Source organism: Megalobrama amblycephala, linkage group LG1 (assembly GCF_018812025.1).
Source record: "Megalobrama amblycephala isolate DHTTF-2021 linkage group LG1, ASM1881202v1, whole genome shotgun sequence".
Lineage (NCBI taxonomy): Eukaryota > Metazoa > Chordata > Actinopteri > Cypriniformes > Xenocyprididae > Megalobrama > Megalobrama amblycephala.
The window spans coordinates 22,287,530-22,298,465 of NC_063044.1; the positions used below are offsets into that span (position 1 = coordinate 22,287,530).

The 10,936-nt window shown below is 34.8% G+C and overlaps 1 long non-coding RNA gene across 3 annotated transcripts; it reads right to left on the reverse strand.

The window, feature by feature from the left end:
• Window positions 1-883: 883 nt before the first annotated feature.
• Window positions 884-6,725, reverse strand: LOC125245272. 3 transcript variants are annotated; one of them, XR_007179469.1, is made up of 9 exons: window positions 5,677-6,725; window positions 5,206-5,265; window positions 4,795-4,874; window positions 4,628-4,675; window positions 4,461-4,515; window positions 4,355-4,375; window positions 4,125-4,200; window positions 2,068-2,136; window positions 884-1,774 (listed from the first exon to the last, which is right to left on the reverse strand). It is a non-coding gene; the product is annotated as an uncharacterized LOC125245272 (long non-coding RNA). The 3 variants fall into 3 exon arrangements; XR_007179467.1 differs by lacking the exon at window positions 4,355-4,375 and having other exon boundaries at window positions 888-1,774; window positions 5,677-6,720; XR_007179468.1 differs by lacking the exons at window positions 4,355-4,375; window positions 4,628-4,675 and having other exon boundaries at window positions 888-1,774; window positions 5,677-6,719.
• Window positions 6,726-10,936: the final 4,211 nt, after the last annotated feature.

Genomic DNA, 10,936 nt, shown 5'->3' on the forward strand with positions numbered 1-10,936 from the left:
ACCTGAGACCTAGATGAACACTTTAGAGTTGGTTTTGTGACTGTAAATCATTCTCTTTAAACGCTACTGAAGGTAGAAACGTGAATACCAATATCGTAACTTTAGAGACGGTCCCTAAATTTGCGAATTGACGTTCAGGGTCAAAACAACTTTATGCCAGTATCTGCTTTCTTGGAGCCTATATAGTATAATCTACATCACAAATGAGGTGCGAGTTTGGTCTTTTATATCACTGTACACGAGTCCATTAAGCTGTGTTAAGAGTTTTATATGTCCTGATGGCAGGGAGCTATGACGGATGAGGGAAACCATAGTATTACAACACCGCGCGGCTGAATTAAACACTGAATTAAACATAAATGCAGCTTTTGTGTCTTTATCAGCTTTTCTGCATTTATACTGGCCCTGATAATCATCACACATTCACTTACCGCTTGCTCCATTTCTGTAAATCCGTTTTTATGAATGAATGATGACTTACTAGCCGTTGCTCGTCTTTGTAAACAGCCGCTAGCGGCGCCTGCTGGTGAAGTCGACTAACAGCAGATGGAGATCATGCATCGGCACTCTACTGATTTTCCTGCAGTTCCCCGGATGTGAAATGTTGAATTTTCTGCCGAATTTGAACCACTGAATTTGTGGAAGCGAATTTGTAAAGCGAAATAAAATGGACTGAAAATTGCTAGTTGAATTTTATAGGTTGTATTTTTAAACAGAATGAATATTTTGGAAGTGAAATCTGAAAGGTGAATATAAATTATTGAATTTTTAATAATGAAAATTTGTGTGAAATATTTTTAATTGAAATATTCACAGCTTAAATATACGACCATGTTGAATTTCAGCCCATAAAAATGCAAGCCTTAAAAATACAATGCATCTAAATGCAAGCACAGCTAATGTGATGCATGTTTTTTTTTTCAATTAGTGCAATTCAACAAGCTTTTTATTTCAAAAACATTTGGCATTAAATTACTTCCATACACATTTCTTTGTGTATGATTTTGTGAATCACCTACACTGTTTGGCTATTCTCATGTGGTAACATTAAAGAAATATTAAGTGCTAGCTACAAAACAAACAAACAAACAAAAAACAGTTTGTAATAAAAAAAAAACATCATACATAAAAGAGACTTGTATCCCTTTAATATAGACTAAAATACTGAATGTCAAATAGTAGCATTTATAATAAATATTTAGCTACTGTTCATTTCTTGCCAAAACCATACTTCTACAGTGCATGGTAATTTCGGGGTGGTGCAGTGTTGATTACTGATTGATTAATAATGACAAGATCAGATTGTCAGATTGTATATCTTTACATTTTGAATATATTTGTTAAAATTTGAATTCATGTTAATAAAAAAGATACTGCAAAGTGTGACATCATATCAGGACTGTTACAGTGTCCAAAGAACACGGCTTAAATGTGAGCATATCAATTTCTTAATTTGTGAAATAGGATTTGTGCACCCCCAATGAAGAAATTGAAAAGGTGTAGCTGTTTTTGTAACTGGAGAAAAAAGTTTGCAACTTTTAAAAATCCTTTCAAATTTTTAAATAAAAAAATAATTTACTGATGTATGACTATTCTTTAAAATTAGAAATCCCACTGTCACAGGTGCTCAGTTTTGCTATAATAATACCCGCACAGAACATGGTAGTAATCAGCCATCCATTTAAAAGCAGAGGTCTTTGTGGTGTACTGTTGGTACATATGTCCAGGCCAACATCTGATGTCCTGATGCCTTCAACTGGGGATCCCTGAGAACCTGCAATAGAAATAGTACAGATCAAAATCATACATCATACATACCCATTACAAAGTATCTCATCTGGTAACACAAATTATCATTCCAGGTTTAGTTTAAGTTTAGCTCAATATACAATATTTGTGGCATGATAATGCCCAAAAGAAATTATTTCAATTCGCCCCTCTGAATATTCCTCAAACGTGGCATTTTGTGAGATAACCAATGACCTTGTCACGTCTTCTTTTACATTGTAATTTTCATATAAGAGAAATAATTAATGCAAAATATGAAACATCCATGCATTTACAAACCTCATTTGGATAAATACAATAGTGGAAAACTTGAATCAGTGATACACAGGAAAGCCTGTCAGTGATGTGCTGTAAAGTAAAAGGAAAGACACTGATAACACTGTAAAACTGTTTTCATAGTGGGTCCTTTTATAATAAAGTCATTATATTATGTTTTTAAAAGATCTTGTTAATTTTGTTTAATAATATGAACAATATTAATAGTAGTAATAGTAGTAGTATATATAAATGCTAGAAAAATTTCACCATGAGCTGTTTGCATGTAAATGAACATAATGGGAACAGAAAGTAAAAAACAGCTCCATCTGAAACTTTTCAATCAAATCAAAGGAGTACAAGCTCCTGTTCTAAAGTTATAGTACACATGGCACACAAATGAGAGGTAGTCTCTCCCTAATCTTACAAAATAACAACCATCCTGACAAACACATGTTGTATGAAGACTAGAGTTGGAATAAAACACCCCTCCTAATCCTCACATATCATATAAATGTGAATATGAAAAAGAGTTATTTTTGTTTCCCCTCCTCAAGTCCATATTGTCCTTTCATCTTCAGGAAGCCATCTTTCAGCCTCCATGCAGTGGTTGGGTAGAGCTACATTAGGTTAGGACAGCCTTAAGAAGTTATTTCATGTGACTAATAGAAATTATGTCATATGGGTAGGGATAAGTATCTTACAGTTCTAACGGTATTGCTACTGCTACTTATTGATCGGGTACTTCAACGGTATTCTTATCGGTTCTTTTTATTATATACAAATTAAGAACATAATTAACATTGCTTTATAGATGAAATCAACTGAAGATAAAAGACATTAAATCTCTCAAGATCTCAGCAGAAGAGGATTAAACAACTCTAAACAACAACTAACACCGTGTCTATACCAGACATGACTTTTTTTGTGTCGCGCCTCAACAGCTAAAAGCTGACCGACTGTTGCAAAGTACTTGGTCTACGTCAAAAATAGAACCGGAAACCAGCTTACTGTCAGGAATTTGTTGTGTTGCGTCACTACTCATCCAGTGTAGACAAAATCACAGATTATAACAGGTTCTATTATTAAACATGCTGAGAAGATGTTACTGTTTATGTGATCACAGATATATCGTACATCACAGCACACATGAGCTTTGAGGCAGTTTGTCTCAATCGAGATGTGTTATAGGCTGCCCACAATATGCGCGGCAATATCCATCGGCAACTGTAACAGATTTTAGATTTTTGAATTTCATCTTGGGATTTCAAACAGAAACCAGATTTTTCTTACCCCCCCCCCCCCAAGAAATATTTTATGTAATTTTAATTATCTAGAAAAAGCATTTTGATTTAACAATTTCTAGATATTTGGAATATAAACAATACGAAAATATTAAATAAGAAAATCATTTTTTGTAGTGCAGTACATTTTTAAATATATCTCCGATTGTGTTTGTCTAAAAGAAGAAAGTCGTATACATCTAGGATGGCTTGAGGGTGAGTAAATCATGGGATAATTTTCATTTTTGGGTGAACTAACCCTTTAAGGTCTTTTTTTTATCTTTGGTTGATTTCATCTAAGGCTGTGGCTGGAAGTTTTTCACTTTTTCTGTTGTTGTTTCTTTCCTTCAGTAATTCTGCTCGTTAACAGCAGGACTGGTTTACGTCACGTGACAAGCATTGATAATGACACAAGAGTGGGTAACTTTTGTCCACCTCGTCTATAGGCAAGGACTAAAATAGAGAAATTTCATATGAATTAATATTGATTCTGGAATAATTTTTTTTTTTTTTTTTTTTTTTTTAAATCATAAACAAATTGCGATAGGTGAATCGATTTTTTTTCCCCAGCCCTAACATCTATATAGCAATAATGAAAAGTGCGTGTAATTTCTCCAGTACCGACGGCAGAACCAATATTGTTCAAGATTATCGATACTCCGGTCTTTCATAATTTAGCCCCCGGGGCCTGTTTAATACCAGATTTCGGTACCCATCCCTACATATGGGTGAGTTCATAAGGATGAAAGCTTGTGTCAGTCTCTTGATTTGTGACTGTGCAGCTATTGTGAAACTCACCATCTTCATGTATCAAGTGTGAATGGCATCTTGTCCTGAAGAATCACAGCTCCAAACGCTAGAGATTACATCTCATCTGGTAACAAGAGCATAGTACAGCCATAACTGTAAGAACCCTAATGATATCTTTACCCCCTAATATTGCATTGATGATATAAATTCAAACATATTAGAGGCTAAGAGTATGAGCAATGAGTAAGCTGCCCAGATTTCTGAGAAAAATAACTTACATGCCTAAAGTTGTCGACCCCCTGGACCACAATCAGCATTTGTAAGTAAAAAGTATTTAAGAATATATCAGTAAAAATACATGCACGTATACAAATAAATAAATACCTTTGAGTGGAACAGTATGGCGTCTCTTCACTTGAAAACATAACTCAAAACAGACCTAGAGAAATACAATAAAATAAATTAACGACCATGATATCCTGTTATCATAATAGTTAAATAAATGATTATAACTATAAGCATTATAACATTATACTTGTCATCTATGTTACCTCATTTAGCTGATTATTTAGCCTACAGGCCTTTCAAGGACAGTCTCACTGAAACAACCCGGGGTTAATGATTTTAAAATGTGAGACTTCTTTCAAAAACAGGTAAAAACCTTACAGACCCACAACTTTTCAACAGTAGTGTGCTGAATGATTGAGGTTTTGCTTACTATAGTCATCTGGTTCATGGCCTTTGACAGGAGGTAACTCAGCTCTGCTGGGGTGCAGGAGGCCATCAGCATGGAAGGATCTAGGAACACAACATGCAATTTGTCACAGAGCCAACAATATTTATTACAGGTTTATTACAAGTAACCAAGCTAGAGCAGAAGTGGGAAGAATAATATACATAATATTAAAAAATAATTTCTTAAGTTAACAGAATTTATATTTTTAGTATTAGAATTCACTATTGTACATACAGTGTCACTTACATTTGAATGTCAAAGACTTCTTAATAAATTAAAAATATAATATAATAATAATTTTGCAAAAGAAAACTGCAGATGCATGGTGATATAGGTGAGATATATTGTGAAATAAATGCATATTAAATTATTTAATGAGCTTTCTCAGTTCACCTGTGTTTCCTCCTCCTCTGTCAGCTTCTCCTTTGTTGTAGAGGGGGTTTTCTGTCTCCCCTGAAATTACATTAGAGATCAAAACATGTTTGAAATAGTTTCAGCTAATTTTCGCGCTCATGTAAGTGACGTCACCGATTAACGGTACAGCAAGCCATACTTTTAGTTTAAATAAATAAATATGTTTACTATCATTCATTGATAACTTGCCAGCAAACCTTTACAAAACTATCAAAACACCTCATCTACACATAAAGACATGATTAAAAGCCCAAACTTACAGTAAACAAGGGCTCAGAATATAGTTAGCCAACCGCTTCTGAAAACGGTTGAGATGCTAACGGACTTTTTCAAAGACACTAAATCATTTCTTTTAAGTAAATATTCAACAGAAGTGTGTCAGTTACACTTAAGAAAAGTGTCAGGAACAGTTTTATATACTATGTGTGTGATTTTATGGACTAAACTTACCTAAAATCCGTGAAAACAACAGCGAGACGGAGTCCTGCTGCCTGACGTTTCCCCGTTTCCATGGCAACTCAGATCCGCTCCAGCGTTTGAAAGCGATTCGAACGTTCAACGCGCACGCGCATTAAAACACGCCGCAGTCACGCAGCATACAAACATAAACATGCAGAATTATAACATTATGTAAATAAATACATCTATAATTAAAACAATACATCATTTAAAATAATTACAGAATTATTAAATCATGAATTTAAAATGCATTTTGTAGTTCTATCGACCCATTCGTGCAAATTGGGAAAGTGAAACTTTAAAAGAACTTTTATATTTTTTGAAAACGTGCTTGGAGTATTTTTATACCAACACTTTACTTTTGTTATATATATATATATAAAGCCAGTTTTTTTGTGCTTTCAGATTCTCTTTAACTGTAAAAAATAATAATAATAAAAAAATAATAATAATACAATATATTAGATTTTTTTCATGTCCACTACAATGAGCACAGGACGGAAGCAACAACAACAAAAAAATTGTAACCATACAGTATTATGAGATAGAGTTCAAACACAGTATGTGAACTAGCGTTGAAGATTTTGATTATAACACATATACTGAAACAATGAGCAATGACAATCAGAATGAAAAAATGTAAGATAGGATGTAGTCTGAAAAAACATTTTGATTCTTTTTGTTGGTCGAGTGGGTGAATTATGTGTGTACTTGCTGGTTTTGATAAATATGTAATTGTGTGCATATAGCATCCAGGCATCTGTGTGTGTGTGTGTGTGTGTGTGTGTGTGTGTGTGTGTGTGTGTGTGTGTGTGTGTGTGTGTGCGCGTGTGTGCGCGTGTTGCTTTGTGTACACTCATAGTCATTTCACATTCGTTGTTTCACAATATTGTCTCTTGTTAAAAACTATACATAACATGATTCATGAATAGGTTATATTTTTTTAAATATATGTTTACATATGTACACAGGCCTATTTATACATGTAACATGAAGATCAATTTTTAAGCTTTATGTTCTATGCATTTTTAAAATATAAACAGTAGGCCTATATATAGCCTATATATATATATATATATATATATATATATATATATATATATATATATATATATATATATATATAAATTTATAAATACACACACACACACATATATATATGAAGAATTCAGATGCAAAAGCCTCTAAGTGCCATCTGAAATTCTTATCAAATTAGCATTTTTATGAAGCTTATATGTTTATGTTCAGTTATTTCACTTTAATGGCAATGAAAAGGACCTATTAATTGCCATTCAAGTGAAATTACTGAACCTACGAGCTTGATAAAAATGCTCATTTTAGAAGAAAATTTCAGACGGCACTTAGAGGCTTTTGCATCTTAAGTATTCATATAATATTAACAGTGTTTAACATACAGTATGTTGCATTTATGATTTTCATTAACGCTCCTTCTCGTGTGCTTTATGACCTGCCTGCGATACCGTTTGAGCAATCTTCGGTAGGCTATGCTTTCATTTAATTTTAAAATGGATGGCATCGGACAAAAAAAAAAAATCACGGAAACTTTGAGGACTGCATTTTATCAGTGTAAGAGCCTGCTAGATTTCGCTGCTCAGCTATGTGGATTTATTATAAATAGCCACTTCTATAAACTTGTTTAATTTACTTAAATAGGGTTTTTATAATGAATTAAAATTATATCAGTAAATAAGACAAAAGACATGCACGATCCTATTCCGTCCGAAAAGAGATTTATAGTGCACGCAATGTCCGATTCCTCTAACCAAGTTTCAACATTTATCAGACGTTATGATTTCGATCATATGCGTCGGCGTAGCTATCAGTTGATGAAACAACCTCATTTCGACATTGAATCGATGTTATATTTTCGACGTAATAACGTTCTGATGTTCCGATCAAATAGTGAACGTTGAATCAACATTGAAATTTGATCGGCGACTGATACTGATCTTTACAACCAAAAATAAACGTTGAATCGACGTCTGTTTGCTATCTGGGAAGGTGCATGGAATAAAAAAAATTAGTAATTTAGGAACAAAACCAGCAACACTCATAGATGCCATGGAGGGGTCAGAAATAAACAAAAACTGAAGCTATATATATCAACTTTATTTTGCCAAAAAATAAAAATCTCTCATTGTTATTAGTTTTTAACATTTAGTGGAAGTAGGCTGTTTTCCTTTACTTCATGCTAGCTTAAATAAAATTAAAATCTTGCACTGAACAACACTGTACAGAACAAATACAACCCTTGAATACATTTGTACACTCTTCTGTTTCTTGACATGGTAGCATCGGACGCGTTTCGGTGATTTAAAACGACGCTCGTGACTTAAAGTCGAGTGCTTTTACTGTAATTTAGGCAAGCGCGCTTATAATAGAAGCGACGCGGTTGAGAGCGCGGCTCATGGTTGCATAGCAACGACAGACGCCACGGGAGCGAAAGCGCATTGAAAAGAAGGAGAATGCCGGCGCGGCCGCGTATGTGACGCGTACTAGAGAATAATAATTATAATAATAATAATAATTTAGCGGGCCGGATTATGTTTTATTTTTGAGCAGTGCCGGCCCTAACCTCTTTGGCGCCCTAGGCAAGATTTTTTTTGGCGCCCCCTTATATTGCGATTTATCCAAAGGGGCGAATCTAGAAAATTATTTATAGGGTGGCAAAGGGGTGGCATGAGGTCTATGAGGGTTGGCAACACCGAAGCAAGCGCTCATGCATAGTTTTTGGAGATTTATAAAATTAATAAATAACAAAATTTTAATATCCATCATGGCACCAAGTAAATACACTATATGAAAAACTTCTAAATGAGTCTGAGCTTGTATCACTAAAGGAGATGAGCAGTTTTATCAATATTAAACAGGCTACTTCAATAGTACAAATCACATTTTAGTGCAAGTTAAAGAGCAACAAAACAATTTTTGAGTTTCTTTTATTAACAGAAGTGGGAATGTCTGTGTGTTCACCCAGAACACCCTATCAACCACATACTCTAGCAACACATGAGCAACTGCATAGCAAGAGCCTAGCAACCACCCAGAATCTCCTAGCAACCACCTAGCAACACTTTAGCAATCACCCAGAACATCTATATTCTGGACTAACTGACCAAAGTTTTTTACATTTTTTAAACAAGACTTGAAGTTGGGTTTATGACAAGCCAACATAAATTTGTCCTTCAAACTTTTCAGTCTCTATTGTTTTTCTTGATTGCTAACGCACAGTTCATGAAACAATTCAAAATTTTCTCACAACTAAACACAATATCAAAACTATACACCAACTTGCACAAACCTCAAACGTCCAGGTCAAAATAAAATGTTCTAGTCAAAAACTTATTCTTGTCTGACAAAATTAAACTTTGGCATCAGATCACACACAAAACATAACAAATACACAGACTACTGCACTGCCCAGTGAACACTAGTGAGATCAATTCATATAACACGGTAACAAAAATACCTCTTTTTCATTTTACTATTATAAATTGATCTTGCAGTAGATGAATAAGTATGAACACCACAATACAGTATACTGTCAATTGCAGTAAAAGTAAATTCAGCATCCTCTGCACATTTGGCTAAATTTCATTACAGTATATACAGTACTATAGCAGTGTATTCGTCTTCTGACACAAGACTATATCCATAGGCAATCATTTCTCAGCTCTGCAAAAAATACAGTATACATATAACAAATGGCTACAAAGAAAGTTGACAATCACAACATTGAGGGTGTACAACGTGAAATTTCCCTCATCTAAAGTAGTACTGGTACTGTGTAAGTTTAAAACCCCTGTAAATTATTCATTCAGCTCTCTCAGATTTTGACTGGTGTGTCATCAGTTTTGCTACCTAATGTTGTCATTGTTAAGCATTTTGAGAAATGTGTCTTTGTTTTGATAACTGAACGAATGGTTTGGGAAACTGGGCCAACTGAATCACTTATAATGTGTTAGCAATCGAGAAAAGATAAAATACGTTTAGATTCTTACCCCAACTCTGCTATTATTTTCTGTGATCGGGATCTCCGTATTGATTTCATGTTATTGGTTCGTCGGATGGAAAAAAAAAACTTTATCTATGATGAAAGTTGAGCGGGCGGTCACTGAATCAGCTCGCCAAAAAATTATGAAAATTAATCTGACATATTCGGATGGGACTACATTTCTCACAGGACTTCTGAATTAGCCGGGAAGCAGTAATTTTCCGATTCACGTACAAATATGGGAAAAAATCGTAAGTGAACTTGGCTGCGCTGTGTTTTTGACTCTCAAAGAACCGGTTCATAAGAGTCATTTGTTAATAAAGCACACTGGGCGCGCTGCGTGCAACCATCATGCACAGTTTATTGAAAGACGTGTTTTCTTGCCATTACTTTGCGTTACGCATTTTTTTTAGTCATCATATTGAAGCGCCGCTCCTGAAAAGCAGCACTTGAAACACTGCTTACATATTTTATTCTGAGATAATTTGATAATTTTGGGGTGGCAAAGCTCGTGCCACCCCGGTAGATCCGCCCCCTTTGGCGCCCCCTAGCGAGACTGCGCCCTTAGCATTTGCCTATACTGCCTATATAACGGGCCGGCTCTGTTTTTGAGATCAGTTGCGGGCCGGCAGTTTGAGACCACTGGACTAGACTATCACAGAACGCTGACACAATCAGCTACCCAATGATGATTTTCATTCAATCCGAGCACAGATATTGACTCGTATTACTCGTATAATACTCGTACTCGGCAGAAGTGCTTTATCCGTACCGGATACTCGTTTCAGCCGAGTATCCGGCTCATCTCTAGTAATTTACCTCACTTGCCTAGTAACCATAGTAACGGGTGCGCGAGCTTTCGCGCTTACTGCTATGACGTGGAGCGCGAGGTGCACTCAACATTACGCTGCATGAATTTTTAATTAGCCTACACTAGTAACAGTTCATTTTGTTACGGTATGAACTTAATCCTAGGAAAAGTAAAAAAAAAAAAAAAAAAAAAAAAAAAAAAAAAAGACCTTTGTAACGAAATCCAAGACTTTGTATACCAAATTCAAGGCTATTAAGGCCTTAATTTTAGATTATCAAATTTAAGACTTTTTCAATGCTTTTAAGACCCCGCGGGTACCCTGTCAGATCACACCAAACCGTGCAAATTATTATCACTGTTATATTGTTCTCAAATTGTTATTGTTAACAACATCAGCACTGCGTGACTGTGTATTTAGTGTGTAT